This window comes from Canis lupus, chromosome 23, assembly GCF_048164855.1.
Source record: "Canis lupus baileyi chromosome 23, mCanLup2.hap1, whole genome shotgun sequence".
Classification (NCBI taxonomy): Eukaryota; Metazoa; Chordata; class Mammalia; order Carnivora; family Canidae; genus Canis; species Canis lupus.
The window spans coordinates 45,489,810-45,508,492 of record NC_132860.1 but is presented as its reverse complement, the minus strand read 5'-3'; the positions used below and the strand labels follow the sequence as shown (position 1 = coordinate 45,508,492).

At 45.9% G+C, this 18,683-nt stretch overlaps 1 protein-coding gene across 4 annotated transcripts in view; it reads right to left on the bottom strand.

Annotated features, from left to right (window-relative positions):
• The window catches only part of AMOTL1 (angiomotin like 1), a 170,569-nt gene extending 153,199 nt beyond the window's left edge, over nucleotides 1–17,370 (bottom strand). For 3 of the 4 annotated variants that reach the window (XM_072795043.1, XM_072795052.1, XM_072795048.1), the window contains exons 1-3: nucleotides 17,221–17,370; nucleotides 16,681–16,772; nucleotides 3,844–3,951 (exon numbers count right to left, since the gene is read on the bottom strand). The gene's annotated coding sequence lies outside the window, so the exon portion shown is untranslated. The remainder of the gene's footprint in view (nucleotides 1–3,843; nucleotides 3,952–16,680; nucleotides 16,773–17,220) is intronic. The other variant, XM_072795044.1, reaches the window with a different exon arrangement.
• Between the last annotated feature and the right edge of the window lie 1,313 nt (nucleotides 17,371–18,683).

The window sequence follows — 18,683 nt, the reverse complement described above, 5'->3', positions numbered from 1 at the left end:
GAGATGGTGAAATATCTATTCTTAGGCCCCACCCAAGAACAATTAACAGAATCTCTGGGTGCCCTAGCACTGGTATTTTTGTCAAGGCTCCCCAGGAAATTTAGATATGACTCAGAGTGGACAGATATCAAGGAAGCGACTTGGTGGTCCATTCTTTTGGGTTGTGAGTGGGTTTGAAATTTCCCTTCCTAGTACCCTGGAGGCAGCATAGAGGAAAGCACCAGACATCACATTAAACAGGCTAGGGTTTGACTCCCTGCTTTGCCATTTACTAGCTATGTGACACTAAGTTACTGAGTATGTCTGACATTTCATTTAGTCAAATGGTAGAGGTGAAATAATAGAACCTACTGGTGAGACTCACTGAGACACCATATATAAAGTAATTGGCACACAACATCCAGAACCTTCCCTCCCCACACCCCTAACCATCACCCTACCTTAGCATTGCAATAGGAGCCATGGGCAAGTTCTGGCTTGGTTTTGTGCTATTTCTCCTTGATCTGACCATGACCATGATGTCTGTCTGGATTTGAAGCCCTGGTGCCTGAATCTGGCATTCTGATCCTAGCTTCTGAACTTGATCCGGCTCTTCTTCCCTGCCAGGTTCCGGGCCCAGTTTCCATCACCTGCTTCTGTTGCTCAGCAATAAGCCCCAAAGGGATGGTTTCTAAAAGTAACTGGCCCCATGTTGCTCCAGCTGAGTTTTGTCACCAAGAGGGGGTGGGGCTAATTTTAGACTTGTCCTGGCTTAACATCTGAGAGAAGACAAGGCCAGGCAAGTCCAACCTGCCCCTGAGTATCTGGGTTGGAGTTGACAGAGAAAGACTGGGGAGATTTTGCCACAGGGTTTCTGTACCTGTGTCATGCCAGGCACCTTATTTGGAAATATATTCAACCATTTGCCTCAAAATCTATTTGGATTTGTGCCTCGGGTGCTGTGCTGAGTGGGAGGAACCACAATATACACCGGGGTTTTTGATATGCTAATATTTGTACTGAGCTAGGATGGATTATTAGCTAGAGTTTACCTGAGGGACAGGATCACACAGGAGTGAGCAGGGCCTTGGGCCTGAGACCCTGCAGGAAAGAGGCTCATGAAAAGATAGAAGTGGTAATTGATGTATTTTGTATTTTAAAGAAACAGAGAGAAATGAGATGAAGCTGTACAGTGATGGCCTGGTTGAGAGAAGCAGGGATGGCATATGGAAGCTTCCAGAACAGGCCTAGCCCAGAGTGGATGCTTAATGACTGCTTGTTGCGTGAATGTGGGATGAAAGGCTTCTAAAGTCAAGAAGAGATGCTCTGAGGAGGCCCCATGAGTATTTTGTGCATGAGAAGGAAGGGGAACTAACTTTGGGTGTATGAGAGCTATCTGGGGTCCCATAGCATCTGGAGGGATTGGTATGCTCTGGGTCAAGGAAAAGTGAGAGAGAAATGAGCTCTTCTGTGATGAGGACTATAGACTAACAATGAAGAAAAGTTGACACCCCCCCACACACACACACACACACTGCCCCATTAAGAGATAAACACCATCCCACCACTTAAAGCCATATGATCTCGTGCAAATGACTTCATTACTGAGCCAGTTTTCCTACCCATTTAACCAATGTTCACCAACAATTTATTGAGCATCTACTACACATGTCAGCCACTTGGATGCTGTAGTGAACAGACAAGCTTCTTGCCCATTTTAACAATTTAATGTGGAGGCAGACTAGAGAAAAAGACAGTCATAAAGACAGATGGTGCTTGGGGCTAGAAAGGACACCCACAGGACAACGTAATAGAGAATAATCTGGATAGGGAAAGCTTCTGTGAGGAGGTGCCATTGGAACTAAGCCCTGGATGGTGAGAGGGAGCCAGTTCTGAAGAACATTCCAGGTAGAGGGAACAGCAAGGGCAAAGAACCCCAAACAGCAAAGAGCTTGACCAGACCAAAGAACAGAAAGGAGGCCAGCATGGACGGAGGACAGTGAACCCCAAGGAGAGGGACTGGGGGGTGGGGGGAGAGGGGGGTGGGAACACCCAAGGCCCCAGGGAGGATGCGGGAGAGTGTTCTCATCTCTCAGAGTTGAGCACAGAGTGGGCAGGAGCTGCTGTCTTGGAGGCCGTGAATGTGGGGCCAACTGAGGGTAGAGGAGGTGAGTGTCGGTGAGACGGGAGCGTTGGGGATATGGATCCTTAGAATTAGGCTCAGATGCCAGCTGGGGCCAGATAGGTTGGAGCCCTTGTAAGAGAGAAAATGCTTTAAGTCTGGTCTAGGGAAGAACCTTTTTGATTGATGTAATTCCAAATCAACTTCTGGGAAGAAGTGAGCATTCCTGATAAAATGATTAACCAATCCATTTTCTCATCACCTTTAAAGAGATTAAGCTTTGTTCTGGGAATCTAATCACCCACGCCTGTACCTGCTGACAGTCAATTGTCTTAGTGTTTAGTCAATTGTTCAAACAAACATCTCTTTTCATCTTGTGTGTTAGACTACTACCAAGCTAACTGATCTCTTTTCCTATCAGATGTCCCTACCAGAAGTGAATCTTTGACTTAGGCTACTGGAGACCTGTTCACTTGCAGCAAGATTGTAATAAAACATTGAAATGTGGAGGTGCCTGGGTGACTCAGTCGATGAAGCATCTGACTCTTGATTTCATCTCAGGTCATGATCCTGAGGTCCTGGGATCAAGCCCTGCATCAGGCTCTGCACTCAACGGGAAGTCTGCTGGAGATTCTCTCTCTCCTTCTCCTTCTGCCCCTCCCCTGCTTGTTCTCTTTCTCTGTCTAAAAAAAACCAAAAAGCAAAAAACACAACATTGACATGTGCCTCCAATTGAATTTTCTAAAAAGTTGCCTGTAACCCCACAGAGTGGGTGGTCAGTAGGCATGTGAACCTTCCTCATTCTCTGTGGGTCAGTCCACAGCTCCCTTGTCCCCGACTTCTGTTTGTGCACTTGTCGTCTGCAGAGCCACATGGCCCGAGCTATAGGAAATCTGCCAAAATCCAGTCCAGACAGCCCTTGCTACTTGGTGAGGAGTGAGAGGAAGACTGCATGGATTGATGTGTACTTCCGTCCACCAAAAGCTATGCTGAAGTCCAAGCGCCTACTATCTCATGCTGTGATATCATTTGGAGATAGGTTCTTTACAGAGGTAATATGTTAAAATGAGATCAGTAGAGTGGGCCCTAGTCTAGCATGACTAGTGTCCTTATAAAAAGGGGAAATTCGGAGGCAAACCTATACCCAGGGAGGATGCCACATGGAGATGAAGGCAGAGTTGGGAGTGATGCTTCTAGAAGCCAAGGAATGCCAAAGATTCCTGGCAAATCCGCAGAAGCTGGAGGAGAAACACAGAACAGTCTTCCCCACAATCCTCAGAAGGAATCAACCCCACCAACACCTTGGTCTGGGACTTCTAGCCTCCAGAACAGAGATAGGACACATTTCCGTTATTAAAGCCACCCAGCTGGTGTTCCTTTGCTCTGGCAGCCCTAGCACACAAATACAAGGGTTTTAAAGGGAACATTACCAAGCCTCCTTCAGCATCCTCAGCATGGAGCAGCCCAGAATCTTCCACCTGCCTGGTCCCAGCCTCCCTCCACATTGCTAGCTCTTCCCCCTCTGCCTCACCCATCCCACTTCCCTGTCTCCCTCCTTCTTCCCCGACTTCCCTCAGAGCAAAGCAAATTTATCTCCTTGTAGGACACGTATGGGTCTCACTTCCACCTGAAACAGCTTATCAGATTTTTAAAAGTACGTTTTTACAGAATTATAACAGAGGTCCACGAATCTTCGGGGAAAAAACTCGAGGAAGTCCAGGCTTCCAGCTGAGGCTCCCTACCTTTCTCTCTGTCTCACGTGGGGCCCCAGATGCTCAGCATGTCGCCCACGCTCTGCTCTTCGTGCTGCCACTTCCAACCTTGAAGTTCTCCTCTTGTCTGGAGAGGGCCTTTTAATTGTAATCACACAAAGAAAACAGGCTGAAGGTATTTAAAAAAGAGAGAGAGAAATGTGGGGAATTAACAAAGATTAAGGGCATCTTTCAGTGGCTTTTTTCCAGCTCCTGACTCCATGTTGACATGAGAACAGAAAGTGCCTCTGGATTTTTGTCTTTTCCTCTTATTCCTGAGGGTGGCTCACACCTCACAGACTTCTAAAAAGGCACTTGACCCTCCTCCCATAATGATTCTTTTCCCCAGCACAGGGCCCGTGAAGCAATTAGAGCAGAAAAATGGGTGCCCCATGGGTTGAGTTAAATTCGACACAGAGCTAGACCTTGAGAGTTAGCATGCAATGTGAAAATTGCACAGAATTCAAAGTAGTGTAGCAAAACCTCTTACAGAGATATCATTTTGGAGACTGAGATACTATTTTTCGATAAGCCAAACCTGACAGTTGCCATCTGTATCACCATTTCTTCAGCTAAAACAGCTGGCTTTAGGGCTGTTAAAACAGAGCGGTGTCTGTTGTTATTCTAGAATCCCATTCAGTGGAAAATAGCTCTCACTGATGCTGACCAAAGGGAACATGAGGTTCATATCCCCCCATCTCACATTCCTTCCAGAGCACAGCTTTATTAAGCAGAATGTATTTAAATGGGTGTTTTCTTTCTTTAGCCTGAAGTGATTATGGTTGAATTTGCTTCAGAATGAAACTTTACTACATAGCAATTCAGGTACATTTCTATCATCTTGAAACCTATCAAGAATTTCTCTGTAAGTGAAAACCACCTTTAAGTGGAATTAAAACACACACACACACACACACACACACAGAATAGTTTTCAGCAGGCCAAAGCTCCCAGTGACAGACAAACAAACAAATAACAGAAAAGCTGGACTTTAAAACTGGTAGAAGGCATTGGGATGTTATCTGAGGAGCTGGACTTGAGGCGCCAAGGTCTCTGTGGGAAGAGAAAACTCCTTGAAGGGAGCCTGACCCTCTGGGATGCCTTTCTCCTCAAGGAATCTGCTGGCTTATAACCATTTCAGTCAGTCCAATCCCTGACAAGCAAGACTGCTCTGGAGAAGCTAAGTGGGCTGTAAACTCACAGTAGGTCACCGTTGCCCACTGATCTCTGGTTCCAAAAATAAGCAGAGGCTCTAAGGCACTTCAAGAAGGCAGCCCTTGGCCAGAAATCTAAAAGAACAGAACTGTTGTGCTCTTCCCCAAGCTCAGTGGTCTCACGAGACATGGTAGCAGCACCTATGGCTGCATCAGGCACCACTCTGGGTACGGGATGCAAAAAGATGTTAACAAGATATATCCCTGTCCTCAAGACACTCACCATCTACAGCGGGAGGCCAATAGGCAAATAGTTAATGGCTGCCCAGTGTGACAAGTGCTATGAATGATTTAAAAGGATGTCCTGGTAGCTGAGGAGAGGGCACCTATCTACCCTTTAAGTGGGGATGGAGGCTAGGTGAACCCAGAGGGGGCTTCCCAGAGGAAGCAACACCTTGGCTGAGTCCAAAGGACTCAGTAGGATTTTCCCAGGTGAAGAAGGTGAAAGGTAGTAAAAGCCGAGGGAGCAACAGATATAAAGAGGGAGAGAGAGAGAGAGAGAGAGAGAAAGAGAAAGAGAGAATGGCTTGTCCAGCAGAGAGAATATCATTCAGTTTGATGACTGTGTATCAGTTGGGGAGAATCAAGAGGGAAAGCTGGAGAGACAGGCAGGAACCAGACCATAACCAGACCTCTTAACCAAGAAGTGAAAGAGACCCTCAAGCCATGCTCAGTGATTTTAACAAGTCTACTTGAGGTGATACACTTACCTAGGTCTATGCTGCCCAGGACCACATCATTTTTTTCCCTCTGGGAACTCTGCTTATCTCATGCCTTGAGCTCTCATTGTCAAAGGTACATGCTTTTGATGAAGAAACTAATCAACAAAGAAGCTAATCTTGCAATATAGATGGCACAGTCATGGCTTGAATTGGCTTGAGGTCTTGGAAAGGGAACAGATAGGAAAGATATTTGGGAGCTAGACCCAACTGAGTGACCTTGGTGGATGAGGAAGAGGGGAAGGAGTCAAGGATGGCATCTAGGATTCTAGCTTGGGCAATGGGACAGATTTTCTTATGAGAAAAAATTATAGTCTTGTGCCTGATTTAATCTTTGTTCTAGAGTGAAAACATCAAAGAATTCAGCACCACAAGAATTTGTTGAATACCAGCTACTTATCAGGTGCCTCTAGCATCTCATTTATTCTTTACAACAGCCCAAAGAAGTTAGTGTTATTATGTTGACCATTTGGCAGATAGGAAAATGGCTCTTGATCGCCCAGGTTGTGAGTAGATGACTTAGAATTTGAGTCCAAGTGTATGTTATCCTAGAACCTAAACTCTTAATACTAAGCTTTTCTGGGGGATCATACTTGTATTTAAACATGAGGCTGCTTTGAGTTGGTTCCAGTTTGGTGGGACTCACAAAGCTGGCCCCACCACCTATGGAATTAGTTGGTATTTCTAGGTCCTCTTACACTGGGAGCTTTAGATGCTGTATAGATGGAACTGGTACCAGAGGTTAAGGTGGGCCCAGCCCTGGAAATGGAAATCCAGGGGCATGTGATGGTTCTTAGCCTCCTCCCCTTTGTGGGTCCCATTCTGGGAGGGTCAGAAACATGAGCTCTTCCCAGCCATTTAGTGCTTCTGCTGAGCTGCCAAACTTGTGCTGAGAACCAATTAGTGTCAGCTGGGAGTGCAGGTGCTGTTCCTGGGAACGTGGACTGCGCTCAGCAGCATGGGGATGGGCAGGGAACTCATTACTGCAGAGCTTCTATTACGTCTCTCTCCGACCAGAAAGAGCAGATGGAAATGCTCTATGGCATACCTTTCTGAGAATACAGCAGTCCCCTTCTCTCTCTCTCTAAAATGATACCCAGGGACATTTAATCAGGGCATCCCGATGACCCTATGGCTTATTTCCTGCAAACTGTCTCCAGACTCTACCTGGATTTATTCCCTGAGTCTCCTGGCCCAAACCAGGGAGTGACCATAATACTAACTAATAATGATCACCAGTATAATCACAGTTCAGAATGTGCAAAATACTTTCACTTGGGGGATCTCATTTCATCATTGCCACAGGCTTGAGAGACAGGCAGGGTAAGGTGTACCCTTCCCATTAGTTTACAGCTGGGGAAACTGAGGCCAGAGCAGTGCAGTGAAGTTGGTGCAGGGCTAGTGCAGGACTAGTGCTGTTCTCCCTGGGTCTTTTTAGAACCAAATATAAACAGAAGCGGGGCACACTGGCTCACACAGGGTAAGGGCTGCCAGCCAGCCAGCTAAGTGTGGGGTCTCTCAAGGGCTGTAGGGAGGTGGGCGTGTGGGAGGGGCTGGGGCTGAGGTGGTGCTGGGGCTGGGGTGATTCCTTGGAAAAGAAATCTTCTAGGCTGTTCCTTCCCTTCAGTACCTGGAGGACTCATTTTAGGAGCTGCCTGGAGCCGGCCTGAATGTGTCTGTACGAGCCTACCCCAGGCTCTGCTGCAGGTAAGAGGGCCAAGAGTCTTCATCCACAGCTATTGGGACAGGTCTAGACTCCCCTCCTACCTCCCCTCAACCTCAAAGAGGGGTGTCAGTCATCCTCCAATGCTGTGCTGACTGGCCTGAAGAGAAAGGACTGGAAGGGGCGCCTGCTGTCTTTCTCGCCCCAGGAGCTTTTCACATTGAGTTTGAATGGCATCTAATGCAAGACGGGCAAATTGAAGCAGGTTCTCCTTTAGAGGTGATGATTGCTCCCATCCCCACGCACGCTTATTGTTTATGTGGATAAAACTTATGTGTCCATTTGAAAGATGCACGTTTCTGTCTTCAGACACGGTCAAATGCCAGCTCCTGGCCCTGGGCCCCTGAAAGCTCTTTGTGGGGTCTGCGTCTCCATCAATGACAGCTGTCCTCACCTTGGATTCAGGTCCCACAGCTCGCCTCCAAGCCTGTCTCCCTGTTCTCCTGGCAATCCAATAGACTGAAGGTGGGAAGCGAAGGGGTGAAGGGCCGAGGGCCCCTGGTCAGTTATATCACCTTCTACTACAAGGGCCAGCGATGGGTTTTAGTCCCAAGAAATCAGGCATCCATTGGATCCTGATTGTGCCACTCAGTTCCGTGATCATGAACAAGTATTTCCACATTCTTTTTTAAAGTTTTTTTTTTTTATTTTTTATTTATTTATGATAGTCACAGAGAGAGAGAGAGGCAGAGACACAGGCAGAGGGAGAAGCAGGCTCCATGCACCGGGAGCCGGACGTGGGATTCGACGCTAAACCGCTGCGCCACCCAGGGATCCCTCCACATTCTGAGCTGGCTTCCCTTAGCCAGAGAATGGGAATATTAACACTTGCTCTGCCTGACTCAGAAAAATGTTTCGAGGATCACGTAAGATAAATCAAAGCAAAGTCCTCAGGGTAAGCCTAGGATGGCCTTGCTGCCACCACCTGCTCTATCAGCAGTTCTGATGGGGAAGGCTACATTATAAATCCCAGTTTGAGTATGGGGATTGAGAAAAGCTGAAAAGAAGCAGTGGGTCAGTGGTCTTCAATTCAGGAAGGCAGGCAGGCCTGGGGCATTGGGAGAGAGGAAAGCCTTGCTCAGAAATGCCATCTCCCTCAATTTCAGCTTTCCTCTGGGCCTCCAGCTTTTACACAAGGGCTGTTAAATTTATGATCTCACCGAGCCTCACACAGCCCTGGAAGGGAGAAACCGTGAACTGGCAAGCTGCGAGGAGTTGAGAGGTGGGGTTAAGAGATGACCAAACTCCGTGCCTCTTGAGGCTCAAGCATGAACCCTTTCTCCATGTCGGCCACCCTGATGGAAATGAGGGAAATTTTGACTTGGGGATAGAGAAAGGAAGGCTGAGATTATTATGGAGAATGGGCCACTTCAGGGAGACAAGGCCTCGGGCAAAGGAGACAAGTCTAAGAACCACACAGCATAGAGTAAGGGTCCTTGGTGTCTGAGCGGAAAGTAGAAGTTCATTCATTCATTCATTCATTCATTCTGATAGTCCTTCCAGACAACTGAGTGGCAGCAGAAATGATTAGACCCAGACTGGCACCTCGAGCCAGAGTAGCTCACAGAGTGGGGTGGGGTGAAGGTGGGGATGGAAATGCTGTTGCACCACCCACAGGGGTGGTCAGAGGCATCGGGGCGAGTCTGAAATAACAACCAGAACCAGGTGTGCAGCCAGTTCATCAACCAGAAGGGACTAATCAGAGAAAGCTCTAGTTCCAAGGCCACAGGACTGAAACTGGGGACTCCAGGGCAGAGTGAGAGAGTTTTCAAGGCTGCAGTTGAGTGCAAAGGTAGCTGGGGAGCTCCCTGAGAGCAGGAGTGAGTGGTGGGAGGGGGCTGGAGAGGTGAGGAGTCAGATGAGAAAGGCACAAATTTATTCCTGGGACACCTGAACAATGGGAAGGTTTCAGTAAAGGAAGGAGCCTGACCCAGTATTCAGTCTAGAAAGAGCAGTCTGGCTGCAGTATGGGGGGATAAATGGCAGAGGTCATTAGTGGGGAGGATGAGTAGTTTGAAGGCTGCTGAGGGCCTGAACTCATTCAGTAACAATGACAATCGGGAGAAATGCAGGTATTAAGGAGCCAGTATCCATTGGATTTATTAATAATCCGCCTATGGGATGACTCGTGGAGGAGGAGGAGATGTCAAGAGTGCCTTCAGTTCTGCTGCCCTGGAGGCTAGAAAACTCAATTCAGCCCACGCTTTGACATTACTTAAAAACTTTCAGAGCACAGGGTCATTGTCCCCTGTAGCTCTCTGCTTCTACTTCTTGGGACAGGAAAGTTGATCTAGAGTACTGGTTTTCTAATTATAGTTCCCAGGGCTATCCTCTGGGTGTGGCTGGGCCTCAGGGACAGAGAGCCCTGGGCTGGAGTCAGAAGGTCTGGCTGTGTCCTGGCCCTGCCTGTGACAGTAGGCAGGACACAGTTATTTCTGAACCTGGGTCTTCATTTGTATATATGGAGATAAATTACTCATCTACTTAAGAAAGAAGATTCTAGGCAAAAGATAAAAAGAGGGAGACTTGCTTGCAGCCTAGGGGGAGAAGCAGATATCTAAATAAACCATTACAAAGGACCTTGCTAAGTGCCACAGTCATGTAAACTGTGTGCAGAGGAAGGTGCCCCACAGGAGGGAGGGACCAAGAGACAGAACAAGGGATACCCAGTAGATCAAGGGAAAGTATGACCTGGATTGAGAAAGCTAGGCTGCTCCTGTTCCCCTTCTTCCTGTTTTGGCCCTTCTTTGATCCTTACCTTTCCTTCCTTCCCTTCTACATCACAATCCTCTTTCTTAACCTGCAGGGGAGCGATTCTTCAGAGATTCTTCAGAAAGCAAGACTTTGGTCAACGCCATATGATTAACACTCAGCCTGTAGAAAGGTGGGCTAAGCCCAATATCCAGGGTAGAGGCACTAATGATGGAGTTCCAGGCATCAAAGACAGGCCTGACTCTGACTTTGACTCTACAAGCTCATACCCATACACATCGAGCATGTACTGCAGGTTCTAGAGAGCAGATACTGCACTTAGTTCATAGATGTATCCCCAGTGTCTTATGCCATGCCTGGCACATGGTTGGTGACTAATAGTTGTATATGGAGTGAATCAAGTTCCACAGAATCTTCCCATTTCAAAGGTCATTGCCTCACGCATTTCTCAGCCTCCAGGCAAGACTGCATCTTAACCACCACATCTGGAGCCTGTTGAGACTCTTGAACAGATGAGATAAAGAACTCTCCCAGCCACTGCCTCCTTCAGAGAGGAAGTCTTTCTATAAACAAATTGTCCTCTGACCTAAACCATGTGTTTAGTGACCATTGATTTACATTCTGGCACAAGCTCCTCCATGGAATCGGTAACAAATTGTTTGTAGACAGGTGGCTGGTCTACCAATCACACCACTGCTTTGCAGTTTACCAAGTGCCTTCACACAAACTCAAGGTTTTTCTGGCCCTCAGAAAAATCCTATGATGTCAGCAGGGCAAGTATCTTAATATTCATTTTACTAGATGGAAATGGTAACTCAGAGAGGTTAGGATTCATGCCACACAGCAGGTAAGCAGTGAGGCCAGGATTCAAAGCCTGGAGTCCTCTCTCAGCCCTCTGGGTTATGTGGAAGAGCACCACTGACTAGTGAGACAGCTCGTGGCCAACAATTCCTAGGAACAGATGCCAGAGACTGGTATAGGTGGGTCATGTGAGTGACCTCACATGGCACTTCTTCTGTTCCTCTGTCTAATATTACTGTCATATCATAAATAGAGGCGACATGACTCTTCCTTTCCATCCACCCACCCTCAAGCCATCCCCATCTGCCAGCCCAGGAGAGCTTCCTCCAGCTCAGCCCTCTGGTTGACATTCCACTACCTGAAAGGGCTTGGCAGTGGCCCCATGGGGGAAGATTATCTCATAGATACAGCAGGCATCTACTCAAAATAGGCTCCCCTTTCCACAAATGCCACTCGAGGCTTGTTGTTCTTACCCTGGCCAGGTGAGCCGTGGTGCCAATGGTAAGCTCTCCTGTCCTCCTTTGGAACACATTTCCCCGGGCATAGCCTTTCTTTTCTCTTTTTTTTTTTTTTTTCAGGTAAAGAAGCCAAGGGCAAGTGGAGACAGATATGAGAAAAGTCACATGGCCAGGAAGAAGATAGCCTCCAGGCCTCAGGAATCATAAATTAGCAGCTACCGTCTGGCCATTCCTCCAAGCAGCAAGCCAGTGGGGAAAAATCCAGGGGCCCAGGTCTGTATTCCAATAGCCATCCAACTGTGGGAACATTCTGTGAAACTGGAGCAAGCCACAGAGGGTCAATGGCTCTAACACCTGGCCTTCTGGAACACAGCCATGTGTCCTGTCTGAGAGAGGTTCCTGCTTGGAAGGGGGCTCAGGCAGGGCTCCTCACATCTGAAGCCCCTCAGCTGGGAATCAGTCTGGGTCTCTAGCCTTTTAGGAGCGCCACCCGGGATGCCTGGGGCCTTGGGGCAGGGGGTGGATAAAGGAGGAAACAATTGGAGAGATTCTTGCTATATTGTCTTTCCTTCACTTTGGCCTGAGTCTCATATCTGCAATAGTACGGTAAATGGAGAAGGGAACAGAGCACTGCGTGGCACTCAGGGGACTATCCTTTTTTTTCCCCCCCAATTTTAATTTAATTTAAATTCTAGTTATTTAACATACAGTGCAATATTGGTTTCAGGAGCAGAGTTCAGTGATTCATCACTTACATACAACACAGAGTGCTCATCATAACAAGCGCCCTCCTCAATGCCTCTCACCCATCTAGCCCATCCCCCCACCTACCTCCCTCTAACAACCCTCAGTTTTTTCTCTATCATTAAATCTCTTATGGCTTATTAGGGAAATACAAATCAAAACCACAATGAGATACCACCTCACACCAGTGAGAATGGGGAAAATTAACAAGACAGGAAACCACAAATGTTGGAGAGGATGTGGTGAGAGGGGAACCCTCCTGCACTGTTGGTGGGAATGTGAACTGGTGCAGCCACTCTGGAAAACTGTGTGGAGGTTCCTCAAAGAGTTAAAAATAGACCTGCCCTACGACCCAGCAATTGCACTGTTGGGGATTTACCCCAAAGATACAGATGCAATGAAACGCCGGGACACCTGCACCCCGATGTTTCTAGCAGCAATGTCCACAATAGCCAAACTGTGGAAGGAGCCTCGGTGTCCATCGAAAGATGAGTGGATAAAGAAGCTGTGGTCTATGTATACAATGGAATATTCCTCAGCTATTAGAAACGACAAATACCCACCATTTGCTTCAACGTGGATGGAACTGGAGGGTATTATGCTGAGTGAAGTAAGTCAGTCGGAGAAGGACAAACATTATATGTTCTCATTCATTTGGGGAATATAAATAATAGTGAAAGGGAATATAAGGGAAGGGAGAAGAAATGTGTGGGAAATATCAGAAAGGGAGACAGAACATGAAGACTCCTAACTCTGGGAAACGAACTAGGGGTGGTGGAAGGGGAGGAGGGCGGGGGTGGGGGTGAATGGGTGACGGGCACTGAGGGGGACACTTGACGGGATGAGCACTGGGTGTTATTCTGTATGTTGGTAAATTGAACACTAATAAAAAATAAATTTATTATTAAAAAAATCTCTTATGGCTTCTCTCACTCTCTCTTTTTGCCTCCCATATGTTTATCTGTTTCATTTCCTAAATTCCACGTGTGGGTGAAATCATATGGTATTTGTCTTTCTCTGACTTACTTCACTTAGCATAATATACTCTATAGAATTCCATCCATGTTGTTGCAAATAACAAAATTTCATTCTTTTGATGGCTGAGTAATATTCTGTGTGCGTGTGTGTATGTGTGTGTGTGTGTACCACTTCTTTATCCATTCATCAGTCAGTGGACTTTTGGGCTCTTTCCATAGTCTACAGTTTGGCTCTTGTTGATAATGCTGCTATAAACATTGTGGTGCACATGCCCCTTCAAATCACTGTATCCTTTGGGTAAATATCTAGTAGTGCAATTTCTTGGTCATAGGATAGCTCTATTTTTAAGTTTTGAGGAACCTCCATACTGTTCTCCAGAGTGGCTGCACCATTTTGCCTTCCCATCAACAGTGTAAGAGGGTTCCCCTTTCTCCTCATTCTTGCCAACATTTTTTGCTTCCTGTGTTGTTAATTTTAGCCATTCTGACAGGGGTGAGGTGGTATCTCATCATGCTTTTGCTTTGTATTTCCCTGATGATGAGTGATGCTGAGCATCTTTTCATGTGTCTGTTAGCCATCTGGATGTCTTTGGAAAAGTGTCTATTCATGCCTTCTTCCCATTTCTTAACTGGATTATTTGGTTTTTGGTGGTTGAGTTTGACAAGTTCTTTATAAACTTTGGATACTACCCTTTAGGCTGCCTCTTAGTTGTGTTGTTTCCTTCACTGTGGAGAAGATTTTGATGTTGATGAAGTCCCAATAATTCATTTTTGCTTTTCTTTCCCTTGCCTCGGGAGACATATTTAGTACGAAGTTGCTGTGGCTGAGATCTGAGAGGTTGCTGCCTGTCTTCTTCCCTAGGATTTTGGTGGTTTCCTGTCTCAAAAGGCAATCCTTATCCCAATACCAGCTCTTTCTCTAACCCAGGACGAATCCCTTAACCTCTCTGGGCCTCTGTTTTCTAGTATATAAAATGGGGATGCTGTTTACCATCATAGCTGCCTCAAGAATGGGAGATGATGCCCAAAGTCTTTGGGGGAGGCATCACACTGCAGCTGGCCAATTCACTGGCCACAGTGCCTGCCATATTATTTATTTTTCTATTCTGTTTACTTAGATCCACTAGTCCCATGATTTTTCTTTTCCCTTTTTTCATTAGAACAACCTTATAAGAGCCTTCACTACTGAGAAATTTCTATCTTCACCTAACTGTGGGCATTTTGAGGTCAGAATCTGTATTCACAGGACCTAGCACAATGCTTACCTGACCTAATAAGTGTCTAATAAATGAATGACTGATATTTCCCCCCAACAGAACCCTCATAATTCCAAAACATTTCTTATATTTTTAACAAGTATGTATATTAAACTTACTATGCACCAGATATTATTCTGAACATTAAATATGTACAAACTCATAACTGCAATAGCTGGGCTTCCTATTGGTTTCTTTCTCTGGTCAATTTTTCTCTTGGTTTTGACCTTTATGTTATTTTTTCTTGGTCTGTCTGATGACTTCAGAATGAATGCTAGTAATTGTGTGTGGACCAAGAATGGTAGAGATATTTCAAGGTTCTAGATGATATTCTTTTTCTCCGGAGAGGACTTGCTTCTGAAGGCAATTGGGCAATACAAGAAACAGCAGATGTTGGTAGGATGTGGATAAAAGTGAGAACTTCTTGCACTGGTGGGGACACTATGGAAAACCTTTTTCAGAGGTTTTCAAAAAGTTGAAAATAGAACTACCCTAGGATCCATTAATCACACTATTGGGTATTTAGGGGAGAAGCAGATCAGGTTAATCAATTTGAGATCAAGCTGATTTGAAATGTGCCTCAGTGTATGATGACTGGCATTTCAGGTTCATCTTCACTCCTCGTGTGTTGCTTTTCAGTGTGTTTTTCAGGGTCCTTCCACCCTGATGGGCTCATAATTCCAACTTTTAACTTTCCAAATCAAAGTGATTACTGCAGCTCTGCTCAGTTGCTCAGCTCCCATGCACCATTTCCTGTTCAGATTCTCGGCCTCTTAACTGCTACTCAGAAACCGGCAAATATCTGGAGGGAAAAATTCACTTCCAATGTCAGACCAACTTCTCTTTTTCCTTCTTTTTGGGACTTTGATCATTAAAGTCCTCACTTCTTTGTTCCTATCAAAGTGTATATATACACACACATTATAAGTAATTATAAATACTTTGAAAGTATATAATATATTGTAATACATAATTATATATAATTTTATGTTTATAAAATATGTTAGATATATCATATATAATTCTAAAGTATATATTTACATATTTATGTATCTATACACATATGTACTCTTAAATAGACATACGTATTACACCTTCAATATATGTATGTCTGGTTTTATAGTTCTGCTTTTGTGGTTGTTCTTAACAAAAAGGTTATTCCAATATAGTAGTCAGTCCCTTCTTATCTACAGGGGATGTGTCCTAAGACCCTAGAGGATGGCTAAAACCACAGATAGGGATGCATCCTATATATACTATGTTTTTTCCTATACATACATAACTATGATAAAATTTAATCTATAAATTAGGCGCAAGAGATTGACAACTGATAATAAAATAGAATAATTATAACAATATACTGTAGTAACAGTTATGTGAATGTGGTCCTTCTCAACATATCTTATTTTACTATACTCACCTTTCTTCTGTGATGATGTGAAATGAGAACATGCCTACATGAGGAGATGAAGTGAGATGAATGACATATGCAACTGTGACCTACTGTTAGGCTACTATTGACCTGACAATAGTCAGAGGAGGATTATCTGCTTCTGGACCATGGTTGACTAGGGATAACTGATACCATGGAAAGTGAAACAGTGGATAAGGGGGTAAAACTATACAAGCTGTCTGCCAGAGTTGGAAAATAAAGTACTTATCCTTATTTTATACATGACAAAACTGACAAGAATAACTTGTCAGATTAGTATGTTTAAGTGAAACAGTAAATACTCATCTATTTATTTTATTTTATTTTATTTTATTTTATTTTACTTTATTAGAGAGAGAAAGCACAAATGAATGGAGAGGGGAAGAGGGAGAGAGATAGAGAATCTGCCTAGCGCAGAGCCCAATGTGGGGCTCAATCTCGCTATCCTGAGATCATGACCTGAGCTGAAATCAAGAGCCTGATGCCTAACTTACGGAGCCACCTAGGTGCCCCATATTTACTTATTTAAAAAAACTTAAACTAACTTACTGAGCCACCTAGGTGCCCCATATTTACTTTTTTTTAAAAAAAAGTATCTACTAAGCAGTCACCATGTATTAGACACTCTCCTGGGCACTGGGGATACAAAATTAGTCAGCTAGTCTTTGTCCTTCAAGACCTCAGTATTGAGTATTAAAACATCACTTATAATTCAATGTAGCCAGTGACACTATTGAGTAAGATATAGGTGCACCTGGAGCTCCGGTAAGGTAATAGGATGCTGATCCCTACCTCCTTCCCTGCAGAAATTTCTCTCTTAGTACACAGTGAACATCATCAGGTGGCTCACTTCACTTCTTTATCTCTGGTGCCCAACGCAGTGCCTGCAACAAGGCAGGTGTTCCGTAAATGCCTGCTGGATTGTGTTGAATTAATTTTCAAACAGAAAAGAAGGAAACTAGGATGGGAGGAAGGCCATAAGTTGATGGAAATTTGTTCAGCCTGGAGGTCAGGAGTCTCTGGTCCATCAGTTCCACCAGTAGCTCTCTGTGTGAACATGGCAGGTCACCTGCCCTGTCTGGGCCTATTTTCTCATCTGCAGATTGGACACGCTGGACGAGATAACACCTAAGGTCCCTTCCAAGCATATGTCCCTGTAGTGGAGTATGATCCCACAGAGGCAGAATGACCACAGCTCAACCCAAAGTTCCCTAGGAACCATTTAAGGGCTGCAGTACAGTCTGTCAGACAAAACCAAGGTGGCTGTTTCTATGCCTGTCTCCCTGTTTTCTCCTGTGGAAAAATGTAGGGGGATAGTTTTCCCGAGCTTACCTGGCCAATGCCAGAAGTCTTCTCATACCACACAGGCCAGCCAGAGACAGGAGGGTGAGGAAACACCTCCTACATCCTCTTCCGCCCAGCGTGCTGCGGCCAGCCTACTCTGTCTCCCACTTTTCCAAGCACAGAATCTGTTTTCCTGTTTGAGAAAATAGTTCTGCCTCTGTGGCAAGCACAATGCTTGTCCCAGCTAGAGCACGGGAAGGAAGCCAGTTCCCTGGCCTTGTTTGGCTGAGTGGGGATTCTCTTTGCAGACACCCATCTCCCCATCTCCCTGGGATCTGGACATTCTCACAAAGGCATCCAGAGAAACAAGTGGACACAGATGCACACTTGGCCCCGCACCCCCTAACAGAGCGCCTGCCTCCAAAAGGCTCTGTGGAAGCCTATGTACATTAGTACCAGAGCAACAACGATGGGTGTAGACATCCGGCTGGCTCATCTCCTTTTATGGGTGAAAGGCTGGACCCTGAGAACTGGTGGCCCTGCTGAAGCCACATTATTGATTTTCAGGGGAGGGCACAGAATCTGACGTCACCATCACTGCAAGATGGCCCAGCAGGCCCCCTGGGTGGGCAGCATGGCTTGATCTCACTACTGAATCACACGACCAACCTTCCAGTCTTTGCTCACTGCACGTCCTGCATGCAGCAGAGGCAGCAGTCCCCAGCCCCCTCGACCCCCCGGCCCGGTCCTCACCCCAAACACTGGAGTCAGCTGGAGGAAGCATTTGGGCCCAATTATGTATTTCCAAACAGACAACTCCAGAGGGAGGAGGAGGAGGGAGGAGAGGCAGCCAGGGTTGTTTGTGTGGATTATGCAGTTACTGACCTAAATTTCATACTGGGGGAGGAAAAAAAAAGGAAGAACTGCCTCAGGTGATGCTGACATGTTGGAGGAAGTGCTGAGGAGATGAAATGCCCGCCTGGGGTCTTTGAAAATGTTGTCTGTTTTAATTGGATGTGTCTCATCAGAATCGGCTGGTGGCAGGCCCATCACAGGCTTCTTTTAATCAGTGGCTTTCACATTTCCCCACTGAGGCTTCACGAAGAATAAAGAGCAATGGGGCCAGGGGCCGAGGTGGGGAGGATGGGATTCCAATCTGAAATATGATAATTTAGGAGCACGAGTTTATTTAAAATGGAATTGCCAGGCTCCTTCTGCTTTGTGCCTCTGCGAGAACATTTTGCTAAGGAGAAAGAAACTACTCTTCTTTTGGAGCAAGAGCCTGGAGTGAGCTCCTGGCCTATTTTCTTCTCTCTTTCTAGAATATGCATGTGTGTGTGGGTGTTGTTCTTTTCCAAGGTTTCTTGCAGCAGAATTCACTGCTGCCCAGCCCAGTGGGCAGTGGAGAAAAGAGAAGGATGAGCGCTTGTGGCTGAGGGTGGAGAGGATTTGACGCAGCAGGGGCCAGCCTTTGTCACAGCAAAAGTCAGGCAGGAGTAGAGGGGCCATTG